The sequence below is a fragment of the Alosa pseudoharengus genome, unplaced genomic scaffold (assembly GCF_046254945.1).
Source record: "Alosa pseudoharengus isolate Yale_2024_CS ecotype anadromous, Long Island Sound unplaced genomic scaffold, YU_APseudo_1.1 YU_APseudo_1.1_scf_15, whole genome shotgun sequence".
Taxonomy (NCBI): domain Eukaryota; kingdom Metazoa; phylum Chordata; class Actinopteri; order Clupeiformes; family Clupeidae; genus Alosa; species Alosa pseudoharengus.
Window position 1 is genome coordinate 17,203,784 of NW_027468620.1, and position 25,514 is coordinate 17,229,297.

Consider the following 25,514-nt stretch of genomic DNA (forward strand, 5'->3'; position numbering starts at 1 on the left):
CAAGTAGCCTATGATGTAGTTCGGATACCAACAATAAACAAGACAAGGCCTAGGCTACAATGGTCAAATAATCTAGTTACCTTCCACAGGATCGCAGCTGAGTGGGAACAAGATCTCCCTGGTCCAGCAACACACGTACATCCCGCAGTTTTGACTTCTCCAGCTTCAGTTACCAGCACCCAAGCATTATGCCACGCATTGTTCAAACACTGGCTAGGCTCTACATTTGCTTTCAGATAAACAAAACGATCATGTTTGTATGACATGACACAACCGACTTTGTTGCTGTGCAGGTATTGATATGCCTCGGAGGCTTTCAGATTGTCCATTGCTTTTCCATCTATTGCTAAGGATTGCACGAAGTAGGAGCAAATCTTGCTGTACGTTATGCTGGGCCACGTCGTCATGTTATCCTCCCAGTTCTGCACTGAATTCGGGTGGGGGAGAATAACGCCATCTCCAGTCAAAGTGGTAGAACCGTGATCCCAAGCTAGCATGGACATCGCTGTGTTTACACCGGCAGACGCTGCGCAAACCACTTCCGGCGGAAATGAATTGCATTTGGTAGCGTTATGGCGGCACCCGGGGTTTCACGCGTGAACTTGTGTATTGAATAACTTGATGATAGAGAAAACAAACCATTTTGTGGAATGATGCATCATATGAAATTTGCAGCGGTGTGACTCTGGTGGCCTATAAGTGACATCACACTCTGTCTGCCACTCGTTGCTTGTCGCTGGTTATGCTTTGCATGTGTGGCATTCTGAGACGTTCTTTAATTCGGGATCATCATCGCTCGTTTCAATTTAGGACCTTGCAGTTGGAACTGTTGTTTGCTTATTCAAAGTCTAAAGACAGTCCAAAGTAGCCTGGGCTATTTCGAAGTGTCCGTTTATTGCACATCATTTTTTACATCATTTTGAAGAGCCACTGCATACCTGTGTGTCTTGGCGTGTTGTTGTGCCAATGTGCTTCTTTTACCGATATATTTAACGATATCTTTTGCATTTCTTATTCAAACAACGTCAAATTTGGCACTGACAAATTTGGCACTTACTCATGCCCATAGCAAGACACCTACCAAGTTTGAAATCAGTCTGACAAACGGTCAGCGAGATATGCGTGCCACAGACAAACAGACAGACAGACACACAGACGCTTCTTGCTTTATAGATAGATAGATAGATGTCTATGGCTGACACCACTCGCTGAAACAGCCAAGGTGGAATACGGAGACATACAGTAGGTGTTGAACAGCATATTTGAGCCTGAATCAGAGGAAGAATCTGAAATAGAGGAGCAACCAGTCGCCCATAGATTGGAAATGACTACTTCAGAGTGGTAAGTTTTGACATTTAGCAGCTACTTGAGTTTGCCACACGTAGCCCAGTTAGCTAGCTGTAATACTAGTGCAATACTCGCACGTTAGTGTCGTAGACTTATAAGCTAAACATTGTATTAGGTTCGTTATTAGAATTGTAAGCAACATAAGTTATTAATTTGCACACAAACAAATGTTTTACAACTTGTACCCTTGTGCAATTTTTGTCAAGATGTCCAGTAGAAGCTAGCTGAAAAGTTCGTAGCCAGTCCAGGCTATGCTGTAGTGAAAGGAGTGCTGCTTGCAAGGAAAGTACTCATTTTAGTCAGTAAGTATATTCTCCTGCTGAATAAGTCATCTGATTAGGAGTTACATACATTATTGTAGTGTAGTACGTTATTGTAACTACTATCCTGCTGATTAAGTCATCTGATTATCGAAATTTTTACCTTCTTTCCATGTAGTAATATGTGATCTTACAACGGGACATCCAGTTAGTTGGGCAGGAGCTCTGTGCAGTTTGTAGCCTATGGCTAAAGTGAAACGAGGTCAACGAAAATATTACTAGGCCTACTCTCGTTTGTGTCAATTCAAAAACACTTTATTTATCCCCAAGGGGCAATTTACATAGTACCATGGAGTACATAGTACCATGGAGTAGAGTACAATAATCAAAAATCCTTTAAATATCACTGTTTAAAATACAGTAGGTACAGTCAGTAGGTCTAATGTAATCTGGTAACTATCCTGCTGACATCTGATTGAGATTATTACCTTCTTTCCATATAGTAGCCTAATATGTGATCTTACAACTCTGGTAACTAAAACTGGAGACATTTGCTACTTTGTGCTACCTGCTCATTCAAAATGACGAAATAACAGCAGGGAAATTATGTTTGTTTTTACAGGTTATTAAAAGAATGACCCAGGTTCCTGAGGAGCTGACCTGAATGACCATCATGGCCTCGATCCGTTGAGCCTCTATATTCTTTGCGAAATGCAATGAATATTTACAGAGCTGACCATGGCCGTTTGAGAATCAGAGGGATGGAAAGGTGAGGACCAAGGGCGCGGGAAGGGGGGTGCTGAGGGTGCTGCAGCACCCCCTGCTGGCATGAGATAGATTTTTAAAGAATATTATATACATGTTTAAATAATTACTAATTCGCTGTCTGACATTATTTATATTTTTGTATGTGAAATGATGAGTCAAATAACAAAAAGGGTTATGGATAGGTTCGAATACAGGCTACTAAATGAACTAAAATGAACAGTTATGGAGATCAACGTGAACGTGAGTCAGTTACTGTAAGAACCGTAGCGTGGTTTCAGGCCTAGGCCTAAGTGATAGCGATCTACGGTTGATATAGGTCTACATATTCTATGCGATTTACACGTTCAAAAAAGCATGGATAAGCTGAAAGAAACTTTAATTGTGTTTTACAGTTTTGCAAAATTAATAAATGTATAGCTAGTAAAATCATTTCACTATCCTAGTCGCTGATAGAAATTATTAGGACACTTGCTGTGGAGACGACACACTTTAGGCTATTCAGAAATGATTTGCGAGATCATTGCAGCCTGATTATTAGCCTATATTTAAAGCCAAACATCTCTGGTGTGGTTTTGACGATCAGAAAAGTAATTGAATTTCCTTAGCTATACTGAAATAGGCTAATGATGTCAAGTGCGCTTCTGTGGGGTTAGGGTAGGTATATTAAATATCAACTTAAAAAGGCATGTAGTTGTAGCGCGTTTCTTCTGTGAGAGGTGCAGCTCGTGTACGTTGCTGTCCTCAATTTAGTGCTGAAGCGGACAATGCGAAGTTACCTAGAATGTTAACTTTGAACTCGTTATATTCAGTAAAGAAGCACAAGTAAAACCATTGTAGGCCTATGTTATAAAAAATGTTCTTCATCTATTCTTTTACTCCGCTATACTCAACGTGGAAGTTAGGAAAATCGCCCTTCTGGCTTGTCAATATTGCACCGTGCGCGTATGTGTAGGTCTACCTGGTGTGCTACGGCAAGCAACATTGATAGAAAAATACACTTTGCTACCGTTTGTGCACGAAATGTGCACTCGCAAGCATATCTCATGCAATTTCCGTGGTCAGATACAAGGCGGGGAACATAGGACCCTTTTCTACAAAAAGGGTCCTATGTTCCCCGGTCCCATACAAATAGCGGGGAACATAGGACCCGGGGAACATAGGTACGCTCCCGATTTCGACACCAGTAGCATCAGGTCTAAGACAGCCTGTTGTGTGTGAATCGATAAGTTCTCTTTAGTGCCTATACTGTTGCACATTTTGATTTGTTGTTTGTAATAAAAATATATATTTTATTAAACTTATAAATTGTTTGGCAAGTCTGTACATAGTTTCTCCTTGGCTGTCTTCCGTTGTGGGGACTCAGCATTCTCATTGAAGTGCATGGCTGCAAGATAAAACCTAAACCAAACAGAAATGTTGTAACACAAGTGAAAGTCACTTTTGCATGCACACACCAAGCTGTTAACTCACAGCAAAAGCATTTGCTAATATTCTAAGCCCCGCAAGATGCCACACTTGGAGCATCTGTTTGGTATGCTGCGTTTGTCATGTTGCCGTTCTTGTAATGTTCTAAAATAAGAACGTGTAAATAAATCCATTGTATCTAGACAACACGGTTTTCAACATATTGTAATGATCTGAGCCTAGCTGTTCATGACTGTGCTCCCATGATGCTGTTCGGTTGATGTGTTATGTTGAATGTTAATGTTAACCATGCAAGTTACCAATGTTTGTGAGTCCTGACTGTCGTGTTGATGTTTATAGTTGATTACAGTGTTCATAACCGGGTCTAACTAGTGTGTGTTGTAGATACAGCCTCACATAGATGTTTAGTGCTGGAGCATAAGGGCCAGGTCTGGCCCGGAATTATGTGTTCGTGTGTTTTAGTGCGTAACCAATAAAACCATTCTGAGACAACTTTGCAAGATTGTTACAATATCGACTAGATATAATTTGAATTGATAACGTGAAGTTGTTTCCACTTCAAAAACGTATGTGTTATATGGGTATGGGTTATATTACAGCTTAGCAACCAAACTATCGTGTTACTCAGCTTCAGTTAGCTGTCTTGCTGAGAACATAACCTGTCAGAGACACAGGAAAATTAAATAGCCTTGCCAATGAACTAAATCACACATTCTACTTGCTACACGTTAGCATGGCTAATAACTGCTTAGCGACAGAATAATACTTACAGCATGCGGTTGTGATGACCTTACAGTCGTAACAGCCCCTCGTTTCAGTAACAGCAGCTTAGCAAATCCTGCTTAAAGGAGAATTCCGGTGTGATATTGACCTAAAGTGTTTTGAAACATGATACCGAGTGTGAACGTATGTCTCATAGCCCATCTCGGCTTGTCCCCTGCACTCCAAAATCTGGCTCTAGTTAGCCGATGCTACCAACAGCTTTTTCAACGGTGGTGCTTCGGCATCGGGCTAGCCATGCAAATAAATCACTGTTTTACACCATTTACGAGGCTCAATGTATCTCCACACTTCATTGGTAGACTTCCGAGGGCCCTGACATTTAAAACGAGACATTAAGAACTTCGAAAAAGCACAGGTAGTTTACTTACAAGACGATTTATACAGACAGTATCTTCACGAAGTTTAGCGTTTGCAGCCATCTTGAATTTAGTCACGATAAGTCGAGCGACGAGAACAGGTATGATAAGGGATCAGATTCCAAAAATAATGCATAATGGAAATGCATGGATTCCAGTTGCTGCTAATAAAACTGCCTTCGGTGAAATGTTTTGCAAATTAATAACGGAGTGTCGAACTTTGCAGGGATCTTCTGGTAGAAAAACATTATCCATGCCCCTCGAACTTTTGAATCCTTGGGAAGACTATGGAAGTCTCAGCTTTCTTTGTAGCCTAAGTTTCAGCCTGGAACACTGCATTTACGACCGTGGCTCATTTTCGATATCCTTGAAGAACTGTCTGCTTTATAATTCCTGTGGAAGTAAACGAGCAGGCAGCTAAACTAGTGTTTGTCTCATCTTCGCTCTCCATTCACGTTCCTGGGCTCAGAGCACCAGTGGGCTGGTCTGTAAATTTTGAGGCGTGACAAATGTACAGGCCAGAGCCACCTGCGAGTTTGCGTAAACTTGCAGCTTCGTTGGGATTCGCCCGTTTTATGGCGGGAGTTTTGAATTGTGAGATTTGCATAGGAAGGAGGTGTCGGTGGGGTTTTGAAGTTCTCTGAATGTCCATTTCACCCACTGAACTATCGCTATTCATCTATGACAAAGTAAACTCGGTTTTGCATTTTATGACCCCTTTCAGAAGTCCAACCAATATTTATACCACTCGCTCACTGTCTATGTCATTCATGGTTACCCTGCACACTCGTCTCTCCCATGCTGATTTTTGTGAGGGCTAGCCTTAATTTTTTATCTTAATTCATTTTTGTCTTATTCAGGCGTTACAGAACTTTCATGGTCACAAATAAAAAAAATTACAATTTAATTTGTTTGTTTGTTCTTAAATTAACGCAGGCCTAGGCTAGAATGGAGCAAAGCCTCTTGGGAATGGAAAATTAGTTTCTGATTTATCCAATGAACCGATTGCAGGTCAAGTCTATTTACAGAAATGTAGGGGGATAAATGAGCGGCCCCTCTAATGGCATGACCCTACAAGCGATCAAGTTCGAGGAAAACTGTGTCTATGGGGAAACTACAGGATTTTTGACAGTCGATGGATTTGCGTGGTTGCTTGCTGTTTTACACATGGATGGAAGGCAGAGAGAAAGGTTAGGAGCTAAAGCATTGACGTTATTGCTAGGCAGAAACTAGCACAAGCTAGTCTTATGTTGATATGGTTTGTGGAACTCGTTGCAACTGTCTATGTAAGCCTTTATAGGCCTACTTTAATCTACATCAAAGTGCCTGGTTTTTCAATTATTTAATTACCTGTGTTATTAGGTTGACATTGTCTGTAGGCTAGGCCTTTTTTAAATTTATACAGGCAACTATTGGAGTGCTATATACCCAGATATGTCCTTGCATGATGCTTGAAATTTCCATCCACCCACAAAGCTGTTTTTATACTGCACTTAAATATCTAGTTCCTTACACATATTGAAAGTGCCTGGTTTGTGGTTGATAGGCTTGTTGTATTGCATTAGCACTACAGTTCCTTTCTCCAAATGTAGCCTATACGTAGCCTATTAGTATTTTTAATTGACATATATTTTGTTTGTGCTATTGATGTGTGCGTGTTTGATTGAAAGGGGGGGGGGGGGGCGTCAGATTTTCCCGGTGGATTTTAGTCTCTTTGTTTTCCTCATCTTTTTTCGTGTTCTCATGTTCATGTCCTGACATGCTCTCTTTCTCTCTCTCCGTGTTGCTCGTATCACACCCTTCTCTTCCATTCTTGTTTCAAGTTTATAAAAATCTGCTTCTCATCTTTCTCATGTCTGTCGCCATGTGTTCTCCTATATTTCTCTCTTCTTTCTCTGCCTCCCTCTCCCCAACTCTGGATAAAGAGAGATGAGCCTTGTGTCTTCCACACACCAGAGTGAGACATCAGTGAGAAAGAAAGACAGAGGAGATGAGACACTGGTGGTGATAGAGGACAGCGGAATATGATTATTTGCAAAGATACGAACACTGATGTCATGTTGCCTGTGGCAAAGTTTGACATTAGACATTCTACAGTAGTTTGTTTAGAAGTTAAAGCTTATGTCAAAGTGTCAAGATCTGCCTGAAGAATGTCACAGAAGTCCCTATGGATGCTGCTCACGTGGAGATAGCATCTCTCTATACCACTGAGATTTTGGCATGATTTTGGTGTGATGCTCGGCTTTGTTGTTCGTTTCACCTCTGGTTGAAATGTTTCAGAGGTTTCAGCATCAAATAAGTGACTTAAACACACCTAAAAGGGCAAACATCATAATGTACAAACATATGGTGAAATGGCAAATTACAGCATGTACTTATATAGGCTATTATTCTGCCAGCTTGGTGCCCGAGACAGCGTGATTTCCTCAGCATCTGGTCTATTCAACACTGCCTAATACAATTCTGCATTCATAAAAGGCAAGATGAAAAGCGATTGATTTTTTTTTTCTCTGTTGGATTGACAAAACAGAAGAACGACCTCCAAAAAAAAACAGACAGAGAGAGAGAGAGACAGAGAGAGAAACTGTTAAAGTGAGGGACTGACCTGGATGAGTGCGCTCTTGCAGTTCTCTCTCTCCAGGTTGCCTCTGATGACTTTCATCTTTCATTCTGAGGGAACAATAGCTCACAATGCCTTTTTAGCAGTCATTACAAGTGTCTCAACTATTCTGTTTCATCCTCACAGTCTCCTCGTTCAGTGTGTGTGTGTTGTGTGTGTGCCCCTTCCTTTAACAGCATGACGTTTAGCAGGTTTTACATGATCCATTTCTGCAGGCCAACGTGAGTTTGCTTCATGACTACAGCAAATCCATAACCTTTCATGGTAATCAATACAGTGTATGCTGAGACCAACAAGGCTATAATTTACCTGATGATGCCATCTTTTGGGTTGAGTGCTCACATTTGTTGCTGCAGTGTTACCCTCTTTTCAGACTTACATATGTGTTTCTGAAAAAAGGACTGAGCAGGGAGCGATTTCTATAAAAGGGTCTGAGCAGGGAGCGATTTCTGGTCTGGGCAGGGAGCGATTACTCAAATGATGTCCAGGAAACACTTGGAGTTGTTAGCTGAGGCAGCAACATGATTCATGTCCTCAGAAAGCTGAGTATTAGAACATAGATTTGTATCAAATGTAAATGTTTTGATTATGTTTTATAGCATTACCAGCTTCAAGTGTAAAACAAGTGCTTTCCCAACACACACACACAAACGCATACACACACACACATAATACAATCTATACTGTATATTACAATGCTAGAAATACATAAAATGTCACGAGTTCACGTTCCAAATTTGCAAAAAAGACAAGCAAGCGAAAAAGCGTGTTTGGCGAGATCTCTAGCCAGGGTCATGGAGTACTTTGCAGGGATGGTGCACAGGCAGGATCAATGCGTACACCCCTATGCTATTCCTAAACTAAGCAGGATCCATGCGTACACCCCTATGCTATTCCTAACCTAAGCAGACAGGCAGGATCCATGCGTACACCCCTATGCTATTCCTAACCTAAGCAGGATCCATGCGTACACCCCTATGCTATTCCTAACCTAAGCAGACAGGCAGGATCCATGCGTACACCCCTATGCTATTCCTAACCTAAGCAGGATCCATGCGTACAGCCCTATGCTATTCCTAACCTAAGCAGACAGGCAGGATCCATGTGTACACCCCTATGCTATTCCTAACCTAAGCAGGATCCATGCGTACACCCCTATGCTATTCCTAACCTAAGCAGACAGGCAGGATCCATGCGTATACCCCTATACTATTCCTAACCTAAGCAGGATCCATGCGTACACCCCTATGCTATTCCTAACCTAAGCAGGATCCATGCGTACACCCCTATGCTATTCCTAACCTAAGCAGATGGGAGGTGTGAGGGGAGGTGGTGGGTTGAACGCGAGAGAGCAAACCAGTTATGCAGCATGAACAGGTAGGCTGGGATTAAATTATATATATATATATATATATATATATATATATATATATATATATATATGTATGTATATATAATGCTATAAATGACTTAAATTACTTAATTTATGATGATTTGTGTCTGAAGTTACTATGTCATATTAATTATATTAATATGAATTCTAAATCTAGCACACTTCTGTTTGTTTCTTAACAAACATCAACACTATGATAAAGGTTTATGTAAAAATGAACTGATTGTTAATTTAATTTATTTTATTACTGGATAAATGTAATTTATTTTATTAAAACTGGATAAATTAATTTCTCATTCAAACAATATCTGCCACTCATATCCCTCAAACATAAGACCTGGGAGAGTTGTCATGGCAATTGAACCAGTACAGCACAGACCATTCCTTCGTCACAGGAACAGCAATTTCATTATCAAGGCCAGCCAGTCAAACCCAATGCAAACTCACACCTCTGACTTCACTCAGAATTCTCCCATGGTATTTAATCAAAACACAATGACCTCAATGGATATGGTCATACCAAAAAAAGGTATTCCACAAAGTTGAATTTTAGATAACAAAGATTGAAACAAAGAGCATACCCTGACTGAGAAACTAAAGCCAATAATCTCCATGATCTCATCTGTATGATTGATATTCCCGTCAGACATAGTACTGCTCAATTCACGCAGACAGCCCAATACTGAAAGACAGAGAAATCATTATAAAAGGTATTTAAAATATTTTGCCTTCCAGTGTGGTCCTTTTGCTCATTTGCTAGAACAAAGTGCTACCAATACCCGGGCGTGGTGTCCATTCCCAGATAGCTGACACACTGATGGGCCGGTTATCCATGCTGTCACTCACCCTGCTAGGTGAGATAGGAGTGTGTTCAGAAGTCCTTGTGATGTGGACCACTACTGACACTTCCTGGTAGCCTGTTTTTTTTTTGTTTTTTTTAAATCTTTTATCTTTTGAGTGTGGTGTTTAAAATGTATTTTGATGCAATGTGTTCCCTTGGAAAATTCTGAACTTCCATAAAGTTGATTATAGTTTTTAGAAATGACTGGGCACTATTCAGAGCGTCATATTGTTTATAACTGAATCTGCTCTCTCTTCCTCCTCCTCCTCTTCCTCCTTATTGTCATCACTACCACTATATTGTCTTCTTGAGAAACCAGGGTAACAACCAACGTTAATATTACATTCATTGATTTCATCCATTTTTTTATATTTTAAAAATTCAGCACAGTGTTGACATTATTGGACTGAATTAACTGAAGCCTAAAGCTCAATATGCACATATCACCTTGTAAAAGCACAGACTTTCATAACCACATTATTACTATGTCAATAACTCAATGATGAATGGATGATGCATGGAATGGATGAATTTTAATATATAGTGAGTCATGAACTATGACTCAAAGCTTTTAGTGCAACCTTATAATGAGGTATAATTGACAACTGATCGTCCACACATCTACATAAAAGCAATTCGGGCCAATTCTGAGGTATTAACTCACTTGAAATAATGAATGTATCTCTGGCAAAATAATAATTTATGATGACACCTGATATAATAGTCCTTAGGGGACCACATCTGCTGCAGTCTTCCTGAGGTCATACTAACTTTATACTTCCAGCCAATGCTGTCTGTCATTGATTGGGAGTTTGGCTCTCCTCGTCGGCAATGGCTGTAATTCAATAGAAAAGCCTCTGTGAGAACCCATAACCAACTACATTTTCAGTGGCTGGCGATGGTAATCTGTCATTCATAATTCATGATGTTTTGAATGCACTCATACTGCTTTATGTATGAGTCTGGGTTTGATTGTAAACTCTTGATGTCTGTGTGTGTGTGTGTGTGTGTGTGTGTGTGTAGGGCGGTGGGGGTGGGGGTATAATGGGAGAGCAAGGCTCTGGGGAAATTATTGATACAGTTCTGCTTTCTTGAAATATCGGACTCATAAGGCCAGACAACTTCTGGGATTGTGGGAGTGGTCCATTAAAGGATTTGTTTATGAATGTCTATGAAATACTAAAGCTACTGAACCTGAAATAACACAGTGTGCCTTCAAAATAAAAATAACAGGAATAACAAACAGAAATACGAATAACAAATGCATTAAGATGAATACCAGCGCTAAAAATGCACAAGGGCCTTTACACAGTTTTGCGTTCAAACACTTTTAACACATTTCAGATTGGTTTTCTTTCTGCAAATAAACTTGTGAAGATCAACCTGTGACTCCTACCGAGCAGTCAGTCACCATCACTCCCTCTTGAAGGAGTCGATCTCAAGAAAACTCCCACCCTTTCTCACAACCCACACACACGGCAAGTCCCAAAGAGTAGGCCTCAGGGAAAAGAACGACACACAGTGTTTCCAGGCCTGCCCACTGAGCACCTAATGCGTAATTATTCAGCTGTGCCTATCGGACTTCAAGGAGCCCCCGTGGAAGTCGAACTGCCATGCCACTGCTGCCTGCTTTGCACAAGGACTCACCGATGCGCAAGAGCAGCGTCTCACAGTCCCTGCAGACCCCAACACTTCGATTAAGGGTTGCCAAGTGAAAATTGAATCTGCCTTCTCTGTTTAACTGCACTTGAGTCATCGATCGAGCTGCTAGAGTGTGTTTGTGCACGTGTGTGTGGGTGTGTGTGAGTTAGAGTGTCTTGCGCAGATGGTGCCATCTCTGTTGATAGTCTGCAGGTGACAAAGCTACATCAAAACTAGATGTACCGCATAGCGGTACAAAATATGACCACCGCTTAGTCCTGTACATCCGTTCCGCGAAAATAAATCACACTTCAATTTGTCTCCATCTTTTACTCCATCCCCCACTCTTGAAACTTTTGTGTATGCTTGTTTGGCATGCCTGAGTGTGTGTGTGCGGCTGCACAGAAAGTAGCCTACTGGTGCTGAAAAGGTGAATAGATTGTAGAATAGCCAAAGAAGATGTAGCATTGTTATAAAACCTTTAAAATCTCTAAACAATCACAAGTAGGGCAGTTCATCACAGTTCATCCATTGCAACTGGATTGATAAAGGTGACTTACACCTGTAGGCTACATTGTATTTGGAAAAAGCAAAAGGTATCAGCATAATGTTATTTATTTATTTATTTATTTATAAACAAAAACATCTCTGTCAGTTCCATGCCATTTTCAACAGCTATCAAAAACAAAGGTCATTTTTCGATGGATGGATTTTTTGTGAATGTTTCTTCTTCTACATAAGATTTTAGTCATCTTTAGTTCATGTGATACTTTATTGTCAATGCACAAATTAAGTAACAGTAGTCTGAAACGTTATTGTTAATGCACAAATTAAGTAACAGTAGTCTGAAACGAAATGCTGTTTTACATCTAACCAGTGGTGCAAATAACTGACATGTCCAAATGGGCCTTGATGAAATGCGTCGTTAGACTGTTCATACACATTTTAACGGGCCAAAGTTGAAGAGCTGTTGTCCGTTATTGTTCGTGCAAATATAAGCTGATTCATGTTCCCTTGCATTGTGTAACTGAGGTCCATGGCTAGTCTGGCTTTCACCAGACCAAGCTCAATCTTTTAAGAAATCAAAAAATAAATAGCGGGCAGATCAGGCTGGGTTCACCCAGCCTAGTCCATAGGCACCCGATATTGTTTAATTTTCCGATTGAGATATCCACGCTCTGGCTATTCTAAATGCAAAAATGCATCAGGAAGTTATGACAAAACTGTAACTAACAAACTAGATCCTAATAGAAAGCTGTTAGCTTCCCTAAGCTACAGGTAGGTAGCCTAAAATCTAGACGCACCCTAGCGGCGGCAAATTAATTTGCTCAGCCTGTACGTCTAGTATCAAACCATAGGGATTTCTATTGGCTGACGCCGTGGACGTCATCCAATCACAGCGCTCTATTTTGTTAGAGAGTCTTAAGGCGGGTGAACAATAAGGAAGGTGGCTATGGCGAACGAAGAGCGGTTGTTTGAATCGGCGCTGGCATCAACTTTGGAGGAGTTGGACTTGTGCTTTTCTTTGAAAGTTGAGCAACACAATGCACTTAAAAGAATTATCCGGAGTAAAATGCACAGACTATACATTTCAATGATATAGGATGGCCCGCCAGGCTAACAGGTAGGCCTATTTACAACATAAATTGTCAATAGGCTATGCTGGCGACACAAATAATCTGGAAACCAATGGCTTACGCCTTACATTATCAAGCGGACTTAAATTGCCATATCGTGGCGAAAAGTTGTAATAAAATTCACGCAGCTCCATGAGTCAAGGAAAGCGCGAATGAAGTAGCCACTTCTAAATGGGACCCACTACACAGTAGCTTAAGGTGTGTTGCTAAAGCAGCCATAATGAAATGAAGGTGTCATTGTTTGGATACTTCACACACACGTGCTTTTTAATTTCACAGACTACAACTACCAAGCTGGAATCAAAGCACATCGATTCCCCTCTCACACCCTGCATGCACTTAAAACAAATAAACAGGCTTCGGCTTCAAGAAGAAATGGGAATTACATTTCATGTGAACATCGTCCTATCCTTATTAGACGTTCTCTGCGGTAGACTACAGTCCTTGTAGGAAACGTCCATTGTTTTTCCAACCCACTTTTAACTTCTAACAAAATTACGTCTCACTGCAACGATGCGCCATCTAGTGGACAAACGACTACTTATCGCCAATACTGGAAATGCAGCCATGATGATGATGATGAATATTTATTTTGGCTTTCTTTTAATCCTACTGAATTTGTAATTATGTATTGGCCGTTCTAATACCGATAGTATGTGGGTGCCTGTGTGTGTGTGCATGTGTATATGTGTGCACCGCCATCTACAGGCCAATGAGTGTACATTCACTAAATGTACACATAACCTAATTTTTTTTAAACCCCCCCATGGATGAAATTCTACGAAACTTGGCATACCCCCAGAGAATGCAATCATACACATAAAATTTGGTGCAGTTCTGAACATCTTAAAGGACAGGTTCGGTATTTTACACTTAAAGCCCTGTTTTCAGATAGTTTATGATTAAATAGAACGTTTAAGATTGAAATTTGGACACATGCTGCTGTCCTGAGAATTTTCGGTTTCTGTGGTAGCGCCCCCCCTCCTCCAGAACGCTGCATAGGTGCACTGGAACAATCCTTCCTAAAACGCATTAAACTTTCGTTTACAAAGACGTGAAACTCACCGAGTGGTCAGGGGTGTTCGCTGATATGCTCACACAAAAATCGATGCAAAAGATTCTTTCCAACAGGTTTTATCGTAGTTTTTGTCCAACTCCATTGACTTGTATTGGATGTGCTGTGAGGTACGGTATTACTCCGCTGCCGGAAACGGATATGGGGTTGTTTGTATTCTTTCTGTAGTCTTATCAAAGAGTATAGAAGTAACAGTTGCGGTATCGTAGGCTACTACGCTATCCAAATTATTGTCACGTCCAACCATGGCTAATGCTAAAATGTCTTGGAACTTTCACGATGTGAATGATAGCCTACGTGAATCATTACGTTTTCATCATGAAAGTTCCACAGCCAAAAAAATAGTAAACGTACAAAATCATGTAGCCAAATTATTCATGTAGGCTAGGGTTAGTGTTAGGCTTATGATGTGAACATGACAGGTTATGGACATAACAAATAAGTTCTTACCCCAAGTTCTTCCAACTCTGTCGTCCCAGGAGGTAATGTGGGAACCGCTGTATTTTTCAGGCGAAAGAGCTGTTTGGGCGATTTCTTTCGACCTCCAGCGAAGTTCAGTAAAATGCAGACCGCAGAGACACGGTGATCAGCTTTCTGCAGATTCTCAACAGGTGTGCTCACATCCAACCCCAGAAATTCCAGCCACAACTTTAGCCTTTCTGGATCGTTGAAAGGAAGTCTGTGACAACTTTTTTTGCTACGAATTTTCCTGCAATTCGGAATTGCACAAAATCGCCTCATTTTTAGCTGTCTGTTGCAAAATACTTCAAGACAGCGATCTTCTGCTTCTTCTGTGTATTCAATGAAATGCCAGTGGTTTGCTTGTAATTGGCAAGACGGTGTAAGGTGCATTATCGCCACCAACTGGGCTGGAGTGTCTATTATTCAAGCTCTCAACGGAAGAATGTACGGGTGTGAGGCGTTTGGAAAAATAGCTCCACAGTTTTACAACGCATGGTAAACACCTGTTGGAAAGCGTCTTTTGCAGCGATTTTTGTGTGAGCATATCAGCGAACACCCCTGACCACTCGGTGAGTTTCACGTCTTTGTAAACGAAAGTTTAATGCGTTTTAGGAAGGATTGTTCCAGTGCACCTATGCAGCGTTCTGGAGGAGGGGGGGCGCTACCACAGAAACCGAAAATTCTCAGGACAGCAGCATGTGTCCAAATTTCAATCTTAAACGTTCTTTTTAATCATAAACTATCTGAAAACAGGGCTTTAAGTGTAAAATACCGAACCTGTCCTTTAACTGAAGATAGGGGCGATTAAAGCAGAATAATATTGCATTTTCATTTTTTACCGGGGGGGTGCAAATCACAAATGAGCCAGGTTGATGTGGGCCCTTGAGACCAACATACCATAAAAGATTCTTCATCCTCAGTGCTACGGTTCAGGTAGTTATTTAGGAAAAACTGCTTTTTTGCGGTTCGGGGGGCCCAGCACGGGGGGGCGGGGGTGAGTGGCCCCCGGGGACGAAACAAAATTTTTCCGTAAAAGTCTAGTGGGGCTACATACCCACCAAATTTCATGTGCACCGGTGTTTCGGTGTCCCGGGTATTGTTGACCAAAAATTCAGGAAGTAGATGAGGGGGGGGAAAAAAAAAAACTTTGACAATCATTATATGAGCTTCGCTAGCGGCGGTCATAATAACATTTTTGTCAGTTTGAACAATGGGGCTGCTGCTTTATAGCCTGGTTCTGCCCGCCTAGTATCGCCATTTATTATGACCACCGTGCAGCAAAGCGGCGGTCATATAGGTTTAGTCAGATTGTTTTTTTTTTTTTTTTTTTTTCGCATGTCCAAATTTCCGTCAAGGATTCCCGGGACACTGAAAGACCGGGGTAGACGAAACTTGGTGGGCATGTAACCCCATATGGATAGCATGGAACCATCGTTTTTCGTTTTGATCTGTAGCCCCCCCGCTGGACTGCACCCCCCGAAAGGAGGGTAGGGCAGACACAGTTTTCTGTGAATATCTTGAGAACCGTAAGGTTTAGGAGGACCATTTTTTTTTGTATGTTGATCTCAAGGGGCCATGTCAACCCATTCCATAACCACTCATTTCATGTATAGCGCCACCTAGTTAAACACAAAAAAGTAAAAATGAGGTGTTGTAATCGCAGGTATCTGTGACCTAACATAGTCAAAACTGCACGAAATTGGAAGTGTAGGATCGATCATTATGACACCCTCTGAATGCACGCCAAGTTTCGTGGAATTCCGTTCATGGGGGGGCCACACAATAAATTAATTTATGTTACTATACACCAACTGGCCTGTAGGTGGCCGGAGACAGTTTTCTGTGGATATCTCGAGAACCGTAGGGCCTAGGAGGTCCACCTTTTTTTGTATGTTGGTCTTAAGGGGGCATGTCAAACCATCCCATTACAACTTATTTCATGTATAGCGCCACCTAGTTAAAAATTAAAAAGTAAAACATTAGGTGTTTTCATCACAATTAACTCTAACCGCTTAACGTACAGACATGTTGAAATAACCGTTTTGTAGGTCTGGAGTTGGACAACAGAGTAACTTTTTCAGATTTTCTTAAAAGTTTATACTTTTTGAGAAATAGGGGATTAAAAATGGTAAAAAGCAAATTTTTCCCCCAAAGACTTGAATGGCTGTGATGTCATAATGGCCTAAAGCCAGCTGCGCTCGTTAAGCTCCCAGAGTAGTTCCCGGGCTAATTAGAACACTGGCACAGGTGTCACCTGTGAATTCAACTGTCTCAGCTTCTAATGCATACAATCTGGTGCTCCCTAAAACTACACATCCTGTTTAAGTGTTTCCTGTGTGTCAAAATAAAAGTCACAGCCATATCTCATGCTTTGCGCATTATATCTCCGGAACGGTTTGACGTATATGCTTCAAATTTGGTACAAGTGTTTGTATGGACTCAAAGATGAAGTGAGTTGATGTTAGAGGTCAAAGGTCAAGTCAATGAACACTCTGAGTGCGATATCTCAAGAATGCCTTGACAAACATGCCTGAAATTTGGTATGAGTATTTGTATGGATTCAAAGATGAAGTGAATTGATGTTGGAGGTCAAAGGTCAAATGTCAAGGTCAAAAACACCTTGAGTGTTATATATCAAGAACGCCTTGACACACAAGGTCTTTTGGCACGAGGGTTTGTATGAACTCAAAGATTAAGTGATTTAATGTTTTTTTCCCAGGAATTTCCCCACCAACTTTAGCAGCTTTCCATCCACTATTGTAATTCCTCTGGCATTACATTCTAGTTATTACTTGTGCCCCAACACCGACACAAGAAGAGGTGCAAGCCAGAAAAGGAGTGGATGTGATCCCATGAAAGAAAGGGAAAGGTACACGGCTGACCAAGAGGACTTCTCCAGAGCTTGCAAACCAGTGCAGAGACGTCTTTTCAAACACTGCCTCAAAAACCATGAGTATATCAACGGAGCAATCGAGCCTCCTCATGAGAAGTGGGATATAAGAATCGCCAGTCATCATGATTCTTCGGTAACTGCAAATGCTGGACAGAGAATTGGGGCCTTGATCGGCTTGGCATCTGACACAAACTACATTACACACAGGGCTGCAAGAAGGCTGAACCTAAAGAGTGAAGATGTCACCCTCATTGTTCATGGCGTTGGAGGGATGAAGGTCCGTGTAGAGACAAAGAGGTACCTCTTAAAGATCAGAGTAAAGACCCCCAAGGGTGCCCTCCAATCTCACCGGCTAGCTTGTTATGGACTAAATAATATTGCAGATGTCCACTAAGGCGTGACAGACGCGGCAGCTGCAGAAGTTCTTCTCAGACGTCCCTGCTTATGAGCTTGAGCGGCCCAAGGAGATCAGCCTACTGATAAGCCACCGAGAGGGTAGGCTGGCTCCTCAACGCATCAGAGTCATCGGAGATCTTGTGCTGTGGGACAGGCCCCTGGGGAAAACTGTTGGAGGTACGCATCCGGACCTTTTCGAGAGCGTTACCGTGTCCACCCATATGTCCAAAACCCACTTTGCCAGGTCAATGAGAACAGCTGCAATAAAGTATGAAGAGCTCGCTGCCAGGATTCCAGAACAACTGCCATCAACTAGCCAAAATGGCTGCAACTTTCAGGACTTTTTCCACCAACCATGACTTCCTGGAATGGTGGAAACAGGACAACTATGATTTCCTGACATCACATGACGACCTTGTTCACCTGAAAGCCACTGCTGCAAATGAGGAGCAAATCCTGAAGAATGGAGGATTTCAGCTCAAATCATGGGCATGCTCTGAGCAAAGTGGGAGGCAGGAGTCTCATGAAGACCCGGATGGCAAACCAAAAGCCACGGTCCTCCCAAATCAAATGCGTGACTGCGACAACAAAGCTAAACTAACCCTCTTGGATCAGAAGGAAGATGCTGTGGAAGCAGAGGTGTCTGGAGCCGTGTTCGCCTCCCGCCTCAAGGGGTACGTCAAGATGCACAGCCGGACCGAAGGTGGAAGATGGCATCACTTTGACAGCCAGATTGTCCTTGGCGCAACACAGAGAGAACTATGGTTACCAAATCTTTTTTGCAAATCATGTTGGAGAAGTCCGAAGCAACTCACAAGTCATAAACTACATTACACACAGGAGGTGGGTCCCAGGTCCACAAAAAATTGCTGACTTCATCACAAAAGGAGGTGGCCCCAAGAGCCTTGATGAGGATTCAGAGGGGCAACATGGATCAAAGTTCCTGAGCATACCTGTGAGTAGATGGCCCATCAAATCCTCAAGGGGGAAATGCTACTGCTGCTAGAGAAAGCATCATCAAGATGCAGAAGAAAACCTCTGTCTCCGCACTGACAAGGGCCCTAGCGGTAAAGCCACTACAGGACCAGAATCCATCCCAAACAGGGCAACAAAAACCACCTGCAGGTCCAGCGATCCAGAGCCTTGTGGACGTTAAGTGGTTCAGTGCAGTGCTCGAATTACGTGGGAGCCAGAGGGAGCCGAGCTCCCTTAGAGTGAGGACTGGCTCCCATAAAAACAACAAAGTCAAAAATCTGAGGGGGTCTCTTATATCTGAAGGTGTCTGGCATTGTAATTTAATCTTAAAAATGCTCATTATCCATCCCTGAACGATCTATTACCAGTAGGCTAGGCTACGTTAAATTAAAATATAGGCTACTACTGGACGTGGACCTACCCTACGCTCTTGAACGCAGCATGACTGCACTTCATCATCACACCACTATATGAGCAAACCGCATAGCCTAATATCGATTTGACAGCACTCGCAAGTCCGAAGAAGTCACCCTGCTTTGATGCGAGTGTTTTGTCTATTTACATAGGCGTCCATTGGGCTGAAAAAGTCCTGTTTGTTGTTGAACTTGCGCTTCGCCTCTTCTATGTTTATTGACAAAAATAAATTATGGCCCATAATACAGCCTACTTCAATGATTGTGTGAATTGATCTGCAACTATCCTCTGCCATTCAGAGCTCCGGAAAGTTCCCAGATATTTTGAAACACCTGTTAGCAATCTCTGATGGCGGAATATTCAATGGCTACCCGACAACATCTCATCACGCAGTGCAAATTCCAAAATTGTTCGTCTATTTATTTCCACGGTTCAACACACGAGACGACTGAACACCCCGGTGTTGATATCACTATGTGTACATTAGCCTATAATACTAGAACATAGTTTGGCTGCAATGGCTTTATTAATTTCTGCCAGTTAGTGCATTTCCCCTGTGTATAAGTTAAAGACCACATGCATTATTGTGTTTTAGCCTATCTGAGACGGTATATGGTTCAAATGAGTTACGTTGTTAAATTGAGAATGGCATTCAGACTAAACTAAGTTTAGTCTATTTTTTTGTATTGTGAAATTGAAATGAAATATGGACTATTGCAATCAATAATATGTTGAAACCCAACCCATCCCATTTCCACTTATTTCATGTATAGCGCCACCTAGTTAAAAATTAAAAAGCAAAAAATTAGGTGTTTTAATCACAATATCTCTGGCTGACATGGTCAAAACTTCACGAAATTGAAAGTGTAGTGTGATCATTATGACACCCTCCGAATGCATGCCAAGTTTCGTGAACTTTCGTTCATGAGGGCCTTACAATAAAATAATTTATGTGTACATTTAGTGACCGTACAACAACAGAGTTTTCTGTGAATATCTTGAGAACCGTAGGGCCTAGGATGACCAATTTTTTGCGTATGTTTGCCTCCAGGGGTCATGTTAACCAATTCCATATGCACACGCATACACACACACACACACACACACACACATAAACACGTACACGCACAAATGCACACAATTCAACAATTTCTCAAAATTATGAACAGGCAAGATGGGGGTGGTGTTATATAAATGTATTTTACATGTGAAATCTATGAACTAATCATGTTTTGGTACTTGTTGTCTAGCAGATACCAGTGAGAATTGAGTGTGCATAATGCAATTCAGTGAGACAGTTAGAATCATATATGCCTTTCACCTTTTGTTTTTAGCCAGCAGCCAGACCAGCAGATACCCTGACTTTGCTGAATTACTGAAGCTAAGCAGGAACAAAGGAGGAAATGAACACAATTTGCCAAGTGTGACTTATTTTTGTGGAAAAAATGTGCCGGACTGGGCGGCGGTCATATTTTGTACCGCTCTGCGGTACATCTAGTTATATTTAGACATTATCAAATGCTGTTGAAAGATGCGTAATTTTCTGCATTTCTCATGGAATGTTGCACATGTTTAAATGTTTAATGTTAGATGTATGGCCTCATCTCATATACTTCCTGTTCTCCATTTTTTTTAACCTGTCTTTTAAAGGTTTTTCACCTGGTGAAAATGACTGTAAATAACTGCCGCTGAATTCAAAGAAAATAAAAGAAACAAAAAGAGGAAACAAAAGCACAATTTATTTCTCAAGTCATTGAGTGGAATCCAGCATTCTTAAAAAATCTCCATAGATGTCCTTCCATTTTTCAAGTTGAGGATTTTGCACAGAACACTAGGCACAACTTGACAATGAGAGAGGATGACATTAGTTTAGAAATCAAGTGGTTGCTGTTAATGACAGCATTGCCTGCAAACATCAAAACATTGCAGTGGGAGAAATGCATACATGAGCAAAGGTAGGCCTAAATACATTATTTCCTGACTGCTGATGCAGTTTATTATAGGTTTGTAAAGGTTAGGTGAACTAGGAAGCAACATTAAGAATTAGGCTACTAATCGTGAGAGGTGTGAGAGCTGTTTTGAAAACAGTATGTAATTGTGTACAAATATTGTCTCTACTACCACTGGCTTGTATTCCATATAAGCCTAATGGGGCTAAAGTACATGTCCACCATGTGCCCCAGTGTTTCAGAAAAATCAGTGGAAAAAAAGAAAAAAAACAGACATGACAAGGCAAATGACAAAAAACCTTGACAAATGCCATGGAAAATAAAGAGAATGTGTGGAAGACAGGGATGGATTACTGTACGGGCCTACCCAGGGGGTCAAGGGGCACTGAAGCCCAAGCCATTGCATGGAATCATTGCCTCAATATCAACACATCAGGATAGGCTATGAATGAATCTGATTGAATTAAAGTATTGGCCATCCCCAAAATGCAAAATGCTTCATATACGACAATTAGTGGGGGGCCCTTAATCTGGGCCCAGGGGCCTGAACGTTCATAATCCGTCCATTATGTGGAAGAGAACAGAAAAGAAGAAAGTCAGAAAGAAAAAAGAGGAGAGGAAGAGAGAGAGAGAGTAATGAATGTAGAGGAAGAAAGTCACAGGCTTTCATTATAAACTCAGCATGAAAAGTAACCTCTACAGACTGCCATGTTCAACAATAGAGTTCATCGCAGCAGTCATCCAAAAAGTTTATTCCCCTCCTCCACACCCCCAATGTCCTGCTCCTTGCCACCTTGCTGTGAGGAGGATTAACATATTAATCCACTTTTCATTTATTGTCCACATTTTCACTAGCCTGACGTTGTCATATTCTCAAAATTCTAGTCAGAATATGATTCTGATACTGCTCCATTGGGATGTAATTATGTGGCATGTTTCAACCGATACAGGGGGTGAATCCTGTAGGAAGAACACTCAAACCATCCTTCTTCTCCACAATTGCCTTATCATTGTTTTCTGGTCGTTTTTTAAAGCTATTGCACTGTCAATATCTTCTACAACAGACGCGATGGAGAAATCTAATGTCTTTTGTAACAGCAGGGAGATCCGGGATGAATGAAACACTAAATGTAATTTACAAAGAAATCGTACCATACTGAAATCTAATATTTTGTCACTAGCAACATATGTCCTCTGTTAAACACAGTCACATTTTCAGCTCTGAACAAAACCGTTCAGGAGTTTTTCTGGTCCGAACCACAACGGCCACAATGCCAGACCGAACTTCCCGACTTCAAATAGGGCTAAGTTCGGCTGGCACCCTACATTTTCACAGTTCAAAAGAGTTCATTCACTTTCAGTAAGTACTGTAGGCTACTGTAGATGACTTATTGTATCATGAAGGGAAATACCATGTCCAAAAATGCATGTGCCAGTCATTATTTTGGCACAATGCCTATTAAGAGAAAGATTGCAAGCTATGTGTACTATAACACATTGGTTATAGGGGTCCTCAGAAACCAGAAATCCATCCATCATGTGTATGGTAAGTATACTGTATGTGTTAATATAGATAGTAAATGAGAGTAGAAAAAAATCTAACTAATTAATTCTCTTTACTGAATCACATTTTCCATATCAATAAAGGTACATTTGTACATACATAAAAGTAAATTCGGTAACACTTTATATTAAGACACACATATTCACCATTAATTAGCTGCTTACTAACATGTATATTAGTAGCATACTAGCCATTTGTTAGTTATTATAAGTCACTAATTAATACCTTATTCTGCAAGGCCTTATTCTACCCTTACTAGAGCCTTAATTAAGAATTGCCCCTATGTAAGCTCCTAATTACCCCTTATTCATAATTATTAAATAAGTTGTTGCATATGAATTATGACCTAAATATGCATGGCTCAGTATGGGGCTTGTAAGGTGGTAGTACCACAAGAACAGTTATTCACCCCTAATAATACTTATCAAAGATGCTCTTTTCAAATGGAACTATAGGCACTAAACCACAAGTGCTAATAGTGTACAAATAACTCATAATTAAGGCTTTGTAATGCAGAATATGTTCCCTATTCTAAAGTTGGGTCTTTGTTCACATTTAATTCACAATTAATTTGGCACGTATTAAGTACACTAAGGGTGACCCGAGTTCGGGCAAATACAGTGCCCCCAACAACCCCCATGCATTTTTTTGCACCTTATCATGAACTACCATAGTCATGCTATATACCATTTTAAAGCTGAGAATCGCAAGAATCGATATATGTAAAGCTTTCCATGAATTAACATATATTTCGTGTGTAAAATATAAGTTTATCCCGATATATAACATATCAAATGCCCCCCTCCACCACCCCCCAAAGTTGCTGCGTTGATACTTGTCTGTATGGCCGTACCAATAAGTTAGCCCAGCATGCTTGGTCTTGAAATTTTCGTAAGAATCCATAGATGTGAAATGTTTACATTGTTATATTGCCAATATATTGAGTAGTTGTACACGCCAGCGCAAACAAAACAGATACATAAGGAAAGAAGCGAAGTGAAAACCTATTTTACAGCGATGAAGACTGGGCCCCGCCAAGCTAAAAAACAAGAGCTGAGGATCCTGTGTCTGAGGAAGAGGAGCCGGTGGCCGAGACCAGTGGGACAAGAAGAGGAAAGGGTGCTGCAAGAAGCAGGGTGAGAGGAAGAGGGAGAGGCCAAGGCAGGGGAAGAGGGTGCTCCCGCAGCAGACAGGAGAGCGGAGACGCAGAACCATGGCTTAGGACGGACATCCAGGACACCATACCACCACAGCCCACGTTTCGACCTATGAGGACTCCTGGCCCCCAGCGTATCTCTGCACAGTACACAATATTAGAACTATTTCAGTTGTTCATAACACGCTCCATTTTGTTGACCGTGGTTGCCAACACAAAAAAATTTGTATTGCATTGAATGTGAATCATTTGATGTTTCGTTTGCCAGGGTATTTGTTATTTTTTGAATTTTTGCACTGCATTTCATTTTTTACCTTTTATATTTATAATATTTACTATTTTTTTTACCTTTGTTTCATTTTAGAATACAAATGTTCACTGCATTACCAGTTTTGTCCTTTTTTCATGGAAATCTCAAAGGCGTAGGAGCAAAAGTAAAAGTTTCAGGTCAGATTCATGGCACAGCCACTGCAAAGCACTCCAGGTACTGTACAAGCAACATGACACAGAGTGTAACCTTTCATTTGACACCAAGATCATGGTTCTACATAAAGGGGTTCTTGTATAGGAAGTTTTTTTGTCAGTATGTGTTTTGGGTAACCAAAGGTCCTTTTGGAGTCTCCAAAGCAAAACGCATGTGTATGCCCACACAATTATGGGTCCCACACAGTCATACTTCATCCTATAGGGATCTAATTTGAGATACAGGTTCACAAGACCTGGTAGTGGGCCTCAGTGGTGTTTTCAAGACAATACACGTGACCAAGAGGGCAGAATGTGGTCATTTCTAGAGATGTACATAACCGCCTTTAAGAAAAACTATCATTAACCCTTTGCCACTCTCTGATAGTTCATCATACAGTCAATCTATTGGTACCAAACGATTCTACAAGGCCTTAGCTTTCCTAAGGTCAGGCACTTGATTATAAGTCAAAGTATGTGGCAACAGGACCATTGTAAGTAGGCGGTGTGCAATTTCGAGGAAAAACTCAAAATATGGAGGGGTAAACCCCCATGTGTTCCCTAAACTAAAGTTGCCTCCTATTCACACTTTTTAAGTGTATTACAGCACACACAAGAAGCAGACAGCCAAGTTAGCACAAATACAAAAATAGATTTTAGACCCAACTTTAGAATAGGGAACATATTCTGCATTACAAAGACTTAATTATGAATTATTTGTACACTATTAGCACTTGTGGTTTAGTGTCTAGTTCCATTTGAAAAGAGCATCTTTGATAAGTATTATTAGGAGTGAATAACTGTTCTTGTGGAACTACCTTCTTACAATCCTCATACTGAGCCATGCATATTTAGGTCATAATTCATATGCAACAACTTATGTAATAACTATGAATAAGGGGTAATTACGAGCTTACATAGGGGAAATTCTTAATTAAGGGTCTAGTAAGGGTAGAATAAGGTCTTGCAGAATAAGGTATTAATTAGTGACTTATAATGATTAACAAATGGCTAGGATGCTACTAATATACATGTTAGTAGGCAGCTAATTAATGGTGAATATGTGTGTCTTAATATAAAGTGTTACCGTAAATTAT